Below are 10,829 nucleotides of genomic sequence, written 5' to 3'. Positions count from 1 at the left end.
TGGCTGTTCGTGTCTCCTTGACACCCGTCATCATATGACCCTGGCTGTTTGTGTCTCCTTGACACCCGTCATCATATGACCCTGGCTGTTCGTGTCTCCTTGACACCCGTCATCATATGACCCTGGCTGTTCGTGTCTCCTTGACACCCGTCATCATATGACCCTGGCTGTTCGTGTCTCCTTGACACCCGTCATCATATGACCTGGCTGTTCGTGTCTCCTTGACACCCGTCATCATATGACCCTGGCTGTTCGTGTCTCCTTGACACCCGTCATCATATGACCCTGGCTGTTCGTGTCTCCTTGACACCCGTCATCATATGACCCTGGCTGTTTGTGTCTCCTTGACACCCGTCATCATATGACCCTGGCTGTTCGTGTCTCCTTGACACCCGTCATCATATGACCCTGGCTGTTCGTGTCTCCTTGACACCCGTCATCATATGACCCTGGCTGTTTCGTGTCTCCTTGACACCCGTCATCATATGACCCTGGCTGTTCGTGTCTCCTTGACACCCGTCATCATATGACCCTGGCTGTTCGTGTCTCCTTGACACCCGTCATCATATGACCCTGGCTGTTCGTGTCTCCTTGACACCCGTCATCATATGACCCTGGCTGTTCGTGTCTCCTTGACACCCGTCATCATATGACCCTGGCTGTTTGTGTCTCCTTGACACCCGTCATCATATGACCCTGGCTGTTTATGTATCCTTGACACCCGTCATCATATGACCCTGGCTGTTTATGTATCCTTGACACCCGTCATCATATGACCCTGGCTGTTTATGTATCCTTGACACCCGTCATCATATGACCCTGGCTGTTCGTGTCTCCTTGACACCCGTCATCATATGACCCTGGCTGTTTGTGTCTCCTTGACACCCGTCATCATATGACCCTGGCTGTTCGTGTCTCCTTGACATCATCCTCATATGACCGTGGCTGTCGGTGTCTCCTTGACATCCGTCCTCATATGACCGTGGCTGTCGGTGTCTCCTTGACACCCGTCCTTATATGACCGTGGCTGTCGGTGTCTCCTTGACATCCGTCCTCATATGACCGTGGCTGTCGGTGTCTCCTTGACATCCGTCCTCATATGACACTGGCTGTTGGTGTCTCCTTGACACCCGTCCTCATATGACGCTGACTGTCGGTGTCTCCTTGACATCCGTCCTCATATGACCGTTGCTGTCGATGTCTCCTTGACACACGTCCTATTTGATCTTGGCTGTTGGTGTATCCTTGACACACGTCCTTATATGACCGTGGCTGTCGGTGTCTCCTTGACACCCGTCCTCATATGACCGTTGCTGTCGGTGTCTCCTTGACACCCGTCCTCATATGACCGTGGCTGTCGGTGTCTCCTTGACACCCGTCCTTATATGACCGTGGCTGTCGGTGTCTCCTTGACATCCGTCCTCATATGACCGTGGCTGTTGGTGTCTCATTGACACCCGTCCTCATATGACCGTGGCTGTTGGTGTCTCATTGACACCCGTCCTCATATGACACTGGCTGTTGGTGTCCCCTTGACATCATCCTCATATGACGCTGACTGTCGGTGTCTCCTTGACATCCGTCCTCATATGACCGTTGCTGTCGGTGTCTCCTTGACACCCGTCCTCATTTAACCTTGGCTGTTGGTGTCTCCTTGACACCCGTCCTCATATGACACTGGCTGTCGGTGTCTCATTGACACCCATCCTCATATGACACTGGCTGTTGGTGTCTCATTGACACCCGTCCTCATATGACCGTGGCTGTCGGTGTCTCCTTGACATCCGTCCTCATATGACCGTGGCTGTCGGTGTATCCTTGACACACGTCCTTATATGACCGTGGCTGTCGGTGTCTCCTTGACACCCGTCCTCCTATGACACTGGCTGTTGGTGTCTCCTTGACATCATCCTCATATGACACTGGCTGTTGGTGTCTCCTTGACACCCGTCCTCATATGACGCTGGCTGTCGGTGTCTCCTTGACACCCGTCCTCATATGACCGTGGCTGTTGGTGTCTCCTTGACACCCGTCCTTATATGACCGTGGCTGTTGGTGTCTCCTTGACACCCGTCCTCATATGACCGTGGCTGTTGGTGTCTCATTGACACCCGTCCTCATATGACACTGGCTGTTGGTGTCCCCTTGACATCATCCTCATATGACGCTGACTGTCGGTGTCTCCTTGACATCCGTCCTCATATGGCCGTTGCTGTCGGTGTCTCCTTGACACCCGTCCTCATTTAACCTTGGCTGTTGGTGTCTCCTTGACACCCGTCCTCATATGACCGTGGCTGTCGGTGTCTCCTTGACACCCATCCTCATATGACACTGGCTGTCGGTGTCTCATTGACACCCGTCCTCATATGACACTGGCTGTTGGTATCTCATTGACACCCGTCCTCATATGACCGTGGCTGTTAGTGTCTCATTGACACCCGTCCTTATATATCTGTGGCTGTCGGTGTATCCTTGACACACGTCCTCATATGACCGTGGCTGTCGGTGTCTCCTTGACACCCGTCCTCCTATGACACTGGCTGTTGGTGTCTCCTTGACATCATCCTCATATGACCGTGGCTGTCGGTGTCTCCTTGACATCCGTCCTCATATGACCGTGGCTGTCGGTGTCTCCTTGACACCCGTCCTCATATGACCGTGGCTGTCGGTGTCTCCTTGACATCCGTCCTGATATGACCGTGGCTGTCGGTGTCTCCTTGACATCCGTCCTCATATGACACTGGCTGTTGGTGTCTCCTTGACACCCGTCCTCATATGACGCTGACTGTCGGTGTCTCCTTGACATCCGTCCTCATATGACCGTTGCTGTCGATGTCTCCTTGACACACGTCCTCATTTGATCTTGGCTGTCGGTGTCTCCTTGACACCCGTCCTCATATGACCGTGGCTATCGGTGTCTCCTTGACACCCGTCCTCATATGACCCTGGCTGTCGGTGTCTCCTTGACACCCGTCCTCATATGACCGTGGCTGTCGTAGTCTCCTTGACACCCGTCCTCATATGACCGTGGCTGTCGGTGTCTCCTTGACATCCGTCCTTATATGACACTGGCTGTTAGTGTTTCCTTGACACCCGTCCTCATATGACCATGGCTGTCGGTGTCTCCTTGACATCCGTCCTCATATGACACTGGCTGTTAGTGTCTCCTTGACATCCGTCCTCATATGACCCTGGCTGTTGGTGTCTCCTTGACACCCGTCCTCATATGACCTTGGCTGTTGGTGTCTCCTTGACACCCGTCCTCCTATGACCCTGGCTGTCGGTGTCTCCTTGACACCCGTCCTCATATGACACTGGCTGTTGGTGTCACCTTGACACCCGTCCTCATATGACCATGGCTGTCGGTGTCTCCTTGACATCCGTCCTCATATGACCCTGGCTGTCGGTGTCTCCTTGACACCCGTCTTCATATGACACTGGCTGTTGGTGTCTCTTTGACACCCTTCCTCGTATGACCTTGGTTGTTGGTGTCTCCTTGACACCCTTCCTCGTATGACCTTGGCTGTTGGTGTCTCCTTGACACCCGTCCTCATATGACCCTGGCTGTCGGTGTCTCCTTGACATCCGTCCTCATATGACACTGGCTGTCGGTGTCTCCTTGATACCCGTCCTCATATGACACTGGCTGTCGGTGTCTCCTTGACACCCGTCCTCATATGACCTTGGCTGTTGGTGTCTCTTTGACACTCGTCCTCATATGCTGTTGCGAGGACGTTTAAAAATGTCTGTGGTAAGATGTTATCAAACCGAGCTTCCAATTTTGATTGTGTTGTTGTAGTCAAATCACGTTATGTTACTCTGATGAATTGTTATGTTATTGTTGATGAACAGTTGAATTGTTAAAGTGAAATAGAGACAGAATAAGGCGTTTTGACACCATAGTGGGTAATATTCACAGGGGATTATATTTCGCTTTATTCGCGGTAGCTAAATAAAGCACGAGAATAAATACTCAGCGAATATATACACATATAGATGTATAGGTGTCTTCACTTGCTTACTGTATAATGTCTAAAAGGGGACAATGTGCAAAATCTAATTACCGGACACATGCTCCAACTGGAACAATAAATGGTTATACAGTACTCATTCGTCACTGCAAGTTATGCATGGCGTCATATGAAGCACATTTTGTATGTGGCGAAGGTATAGGGTCACGTGCCCGAGCACGTGTGTTTTCTCCAGGTACGAAATTGTTGTAAAATAAATAAAGTGAGCAAATTAAAAGTCACAATAAACATATCTTAACATCTTAACTAATGTAATAAAATAAATAACATGTGGTATGAAAGGTATGAGAAATGAGAAATGAAACCGTAAAATACACATAATGCGCAAAGTGTGTTTAATTTTCCATTTGTATGCTATGCATTAGCCATACACTCGTGACAAGGTCACAAACGGGGACGTCATTTTGTCAGAACAAGGCTGTGAGAATGGACGCCTACACATGTTAATTCGTTCATTCTATTAAGAATTTGTTCGTATGGGTATTTGCTAATGTCAATGACGGAGTGATGGTGTTTTCCTAGGATTGACAATTTGAAAAATGCCCTAACAGGGTACATTTCTGTTGAATAAAGTTTTTATTATTTCCCTGTATATATATATCTGGTATACAGACTACAGGATGGCTGCCCTACTGATATCCGACACGGGCACCTTCAAGATTGTACAATTCTTTAAGGCCGGTATTCACTTCCTGGTTGGATGCGAATGTGATCAGTAATTTAGGCTTGTCATTCCTACCTCGATAAAAAAAAAAAATCCACACGTTTTAATACTGTATTAAATCAACTTGTGATCATTTTACCAACTTAATTCAATAGCGATGTATTTAATTAACAGCTATGTTCCCAGACACACAATACCAATGTTTGAACGGAGAGGAACACCGAACAGTGGGCGAGCTATATATTTAGATATCGTACCGTAGTTTATTGTACGTTTGTTACAGGATATCTGATACCAATTATTAAAAAATGATAATTATGCAAATACCATTTCTGTGTTGGATACTTAACGTTTTGTTGTATTTTTCTGTTCTTTTTTTTTTGTTTAGCAAAATTAATGCAAGGTGTCCTGTTAAATATTTAATGACTTCCTGATTGAAGCCCAGGTAATGGTTTGTATCTGAAATACGTCGTGCTGAAAACATAAATATACGGGGAGTTTCTCAAGCATACGCAAGTGGTGACAAAGCAAAATATACCTATTAGTCCTTGCCAAGGGCACCTGAATCACCTTGTCTACCGTGTGTATCGGAGAAGTTTGCGCGAGAACTTCCACCACTGTAGAAAATCAATTTATAATCATTGTTTCTACTATTAGACTTTTAAACTGCATTTCCAATTGAAACATATTATCTACACCATGGCAGACTTGATACATGGGTGGAAAGGGGTGTGACTATCCATATTTTAAATGTATTGGGGTTTGTAATAAAGCATTTTGGTTGTTGTAATTATAATGAAATGACACCTCATTATGCAAATTGATTATGAAATGTTGATAATTCATCAATAATTCTTACTTTATACGTGAAATCCGCCGGTTACTTATTAATTCATTATAGTGAAGTAATACGATAAAAAAAGTCATTGCATGGTGTATATATATATATATATTATATATGCAGGTGGTCGCCATTGATCACTGTCCTACCTGGAATGAAACGAAACGTCGTTCCAGAGAAAGATACTGGATTACCAATCTCCAAACCTGCTACCCTCGGGGTATGAACGAACGTTGAAGGACGTCTTCTGGGTGTATTCTCCATGTGACCATTATATTTGACAATTCATGTAGTTAATTATTCAATTTGTTGAAATTTTCATAATTGCTGTACTTTTGGGGGCATCTATTCATTGTTGCTCTTTGAGACTCACATTTAGTCGCCTCCCGCCATCATGTAACAGCATCTTGGTCCGAGTTGGTCCGAATCGTCTGTTTCCCGTAGCGTCCTGTAGGGACACTTCGGCATTCGTATTTCTTATATTCTCAGTCTTGATAAATATTCGTAGTTGTTTCACACCACGCTCTATAATTCTAATGATCTTAAACATATTTTTCTATAGTTTTTCAGACTTTGTACACGATATTTGATCAATCACTGTAGAGACGATAATGCAACATTTTTAATCTGAAATCTGATATCAATGCAATGTCGTCCACTAGCTGTATTTAGGGACGAATCGTCTTTGAACTCTTCGATATACTTTCACGTGCGGGGGAATTCAAAATATCTCTGCCGTTGGTCGCATAGCGTTCTAGTGTTGAACATGATACATCACGCTAGTATCCGCCTTCTGCCAACGTTTGCCGAAGGGTTCATTGTGGTTTATCCAGTTACTAAAACATTATTCTTATTGTATTTTATTGTATTTGTATTTTTTAATTTGTGTTTTGATAAAGGGGCGGATTGCCTCGAAAATTTAACAAGCCTCATTGTTCACACTGTTTGAATTACTTCTTTGCCCCATATAATCATTACAAGTAATTCGTATCCTCCATACATTTATGTGAGGATCCAGTGTTATCTGGATTATACTGTTTATATTACTTCTTTGACCCATATATATATTATATATATACTTATGGGGATAATATATATATTAGGTAGTTATTCATTTAAATACTATACCCATCGATTTTAACGCTGCGTTGATTTTGTTTATTAAAATGATTTTATCTTTGTTATTACGGTTCTTTTTGAATTTCTCAGAATAATAATAGAATTATCTATGTCACTAAAACTTCCTGGTTAAAATAAAACTGAAATTAATAATCCATGACTTTTTCTCTAGAAATATCAATTTTGCTCCATTCTTACAATAAGCTTCAAACGGGAGTGGCGTGCACCTACTGGAACATGACGAGATACATATATTCTGTGGAATATCTTATGGAACATTGTATACAAATTCATATTTAAATATAAAACCAATACACGCTCTGATAAGTAACAATTAGTATATGCTCACATGGGACTCAAAGGTGACTAACAATAAAAGTGATGAAAATGTTTAAGAATACCTTTAAAAATATACATTCATGTGTACGTATTAATAACAGAATACATATACTGATAATTTATTACTTATATTAATAATGATAGTACACAACACTTCAAAAATGAAATAACGGAAAAATCTTTCATAATTAAAAATGCACCATAAACAGGTAACAATGATATACAGTGTACTTTCAATCATTTTTTCCCTTGTTCTTTTTCCCCTTTCAATTAGATATGATTACTATCTTATAATAAGCAACTAATTCTTACAAATGGAATTATTGTTTCAACAAAAATAAAGGTGCATTTTGTTAAAATCACATAAAGAGTTAACGGCATAAACTTAATGATATGTAGTCAAAACTGTTTACAAGAGTATGTGTATGTAACCAACACAAAAACAACCAATTGTTATTCTCTCAAAATTACAATAAACAGTATACACCTTGGTCCAATCATTTTACCAGATCCATTAGTTATTTTTCTCTGAACACTTACTGTTTCCTGAACATTAACATTCAATTTCATAAAGGGACCTAAGTGTTTATGATATACTTTGAGAAATTGAACTTGTGTATTCTAAACATTATATACAAGCGTAATTTAACATTCAATTTCATAAAGCAACTTGAACTTGCAAGGGTTATGATTACCATATACTCGTGTTAAAGGAAGTGACAATTATATAGATTAGTATTTCTTTGTAATAATAAGATTGAACTATTTATTACGTGAATAATTTCGTATGTGAAGACTGCATATATGAGAACCGCCGATATGATTAATTGACTTTGGTGATATTGTGAACTTTATCCGTGCTTTCTAGGATTATACTGATTTGTGCTTTATTATTCAATCAGTTTCACTATCATACATGATTTGTTTTACTTGAACTATTAAAATGTGATTTAAAGTGTTTTGTTTTTAATCGTTTTCTCTTAAGTACATTATATATACCTGTTATATATTACAATGAAACAGGTAACGTTGACTTAAACGTATTGATAATGTGACCTTTCAATGTAAAGGTTAAAATTGAACAAACGTATTTTCTGTTTTATTTATAAAACATAATAATTATGATAAAGTGTGAAATTTTTAACAATGAAAGATATAGAAAAATGAATTATTTTCAGTAATTTATGAAAATTTGAGTTATTTTATTTTAATTTTTTTAATATAATAAAAGTATTTGTGATACATATACATTTATAGAGATTATGGCAAAATTTATATAACCGGAGATCTGAATGCGAGAACTGGTGGTAAACTCGATTTGATAGAAAATGATGATTTAGCTATAAATATTAGCGAATCTGTTGACTATCGTTTTGATGATATACAGCATATAACAGTACGTAACAATATGGATAAAACAGTTAACTCTTTTGGTAGAAAATTATTGTCATTCTGTAAGAACACTGGTTTTAGAATAATGAATGGACGCCATCCTGGTGATCCTGATGGAAGTTTTACTTTTTGTAGTGCTAATGGCACCAGCCTTATTGATCACCTTTTAGTAGAAAAACATAGCTTTCAAAATATAGTAGAGTTTAAATCTGGAAAATTTGAAACAGTTTCTGATCATTCACCCATATCCTTCACGTTAATAATAGAACAAGATCCTGAAGTAAGGCCAGTGGAAGATCATCTTCATGTTAGGTGTGTATGTGAAAATGTACGGTGGAAGAATGAAAATGTAAATGTAATCAGACAGAATCTTTTACAAAACATCGACTCATTAAATGATATAATTGGAACTCCCTTGATCAATGACTTAGATATTGAAAGATGTATTGACAAAGTTTGTTCCTTTTTATGTAATATTTGTTTACCAATGTGTGACGTTTTTAATTGTAAATCACATGAAACCAATATATGTCAAAGGAAGAAATCTAAATTGAAAGATGATAAACCTTGGTTCAATATTCAGTGTAGGCAGAAATACAGAGAATACAAAAACGCTTTGCATAACTTTAATGTTCAGAAAAGTGAGACTAATTATAGATCACTTATAGGAAAAAAGACAGATTATAAAAGATATGAGGTAAGAATTAAAAGAGAATATCAGAGACAAGATGGTGATATGATGGAATACCTTAGAAAACATAATCCAAAACATTTTTATAAATTCTTCGGCAAACGGCGATCAAAAATACATAACAAAATTTCAATTGATGATTTCTTCCTACATTTTAAAAATCTCGCAGGTCAAAGTAACACAGCGAGTGAGCAAGGTAAGATTGACGATGATGAAAACAATATGTCTTGTGTATTTGAAGAATTGGATGTAGATATCACCGAGCAAGAGCTGTTATTGGCTTTACGTAAATTGAAAAGAAACCAAAGTTGTGGCGAGGATAAAGTACTTAATGAACTTTTTATTGATTGTAAAGATATACTGTCTCCATTTTTGATTAAACTTTTTAACTCTATTTTTCAATCGGGGATATTTCCAGAGGCTTGGTCTACTGGTGCTATTACACCTGTTTTTAAGAAAGGTGATGCTGATAATACAAATAACTACAGAGGTATTACTCTTGTTAGTTGTATGGGTAAGTTGTTTACATCCATACTGAATGAGCGTTTAGTCAAGTGGAGTAATGAGAATAATATCATAACAGATGCACAATTTGGTTTCAGAGCTAATCATTCTACCGTAGATGCAATATTTGTACTTCAAACATTTATTAACAAGTATTTAAATAAAAAGGGCGGAAGGTTATACTGCTGCTTTGTCGATTACAAGAAAGCGTTTGATCTTATTGAAAGGTCTCAATTATGGAGTAAACTAATAAGACAAGGTGTGAGGGGGAAAATGTTACGAGTCATTCAATCATTATATAATTCAGTTAAATCTTGTGTGAAACATAACGGTTTTTACTCTGATTTCTTCTCCAACACAATCGGTCTCTTCCAAGGAGAAATCCTCTCCCCGATTTTGTACTCATTATTTGTAAATGACTGTGAAATGCATTTTATTAGTGAATGTTGTCCATCAATTGAACTTAACTTAATCAGTATTTTTCTTCTTATGTATGCTGATGATACAGTGTTATTTGCTGACTCTCCAGAGAATTTGCAACAGGTCATAGATGCTCTCAAATCTTATAACAATAAATATAGTCTTATTTTGAACACAGACAAGACGAAAATAATGGTCTTTAGAAACGGCGGGAATATCAAAAATAATGAAAGGTGGTTTTACAATGAAACTGAACTACAAATTGTAGACCAATTCAATTATCTAGGGATGCTTTTCAATTATAACGGTAAATTTTATGTTATCCAAAAGCATGTGGCTGAACAGGGCAATAAAGCATATTACGCTATATATATAATAAGTTCAAAAATCATGATTTTAACATTAATACCCAATGTTCTGTGTTTGACACATATGTAAATAGCATACTTAGTTACAGTGCCGAGGTATGGGGTTTCCACAAAGCCTTGGATATTGAAAAGATACATATTAATTTTTGTAAAAAAGTACTTGGTGTGAAAAAAAGTACATGTAATAATTTAGTATATTGTGAACTCGGAAGATTACCATTGTCAACATTCAGAAAACTTCGTATAATTAAGTACTGGTTGAAACTGAGAAATTCATATAATTGTATATTAAGAAATTGCAGGTAACAATGATATACAGTGTACTTTCAATCATTTTTTCCTTTGTTCTTTTTCCCCTTTCAATTAGATATGATTACTATCTTATAATAAGCAACTAATTCTTACAAATGGAATTATTGTTTCAACAAAAATAAAGGTGCATTTTGTTAAAATCACATAA

The sequence above is a fragment of the Pecten maximus genome, chromosome 7 (genome assembly GCF_902652985.1).
Source record: "Pecten maximus chromosome 7, xPecMax1.1, whole genome shotgun sequence".
In the NCBI taxonomy this organism is placed as follows: Eukaryota; Metazoa; Mollusca; class Bivalvia; order Pectinida; family Pectinidae; genus Pecten; species Pecten maximus.
This window is presented reverse-complemented; position numbering follows the sequence as displayed.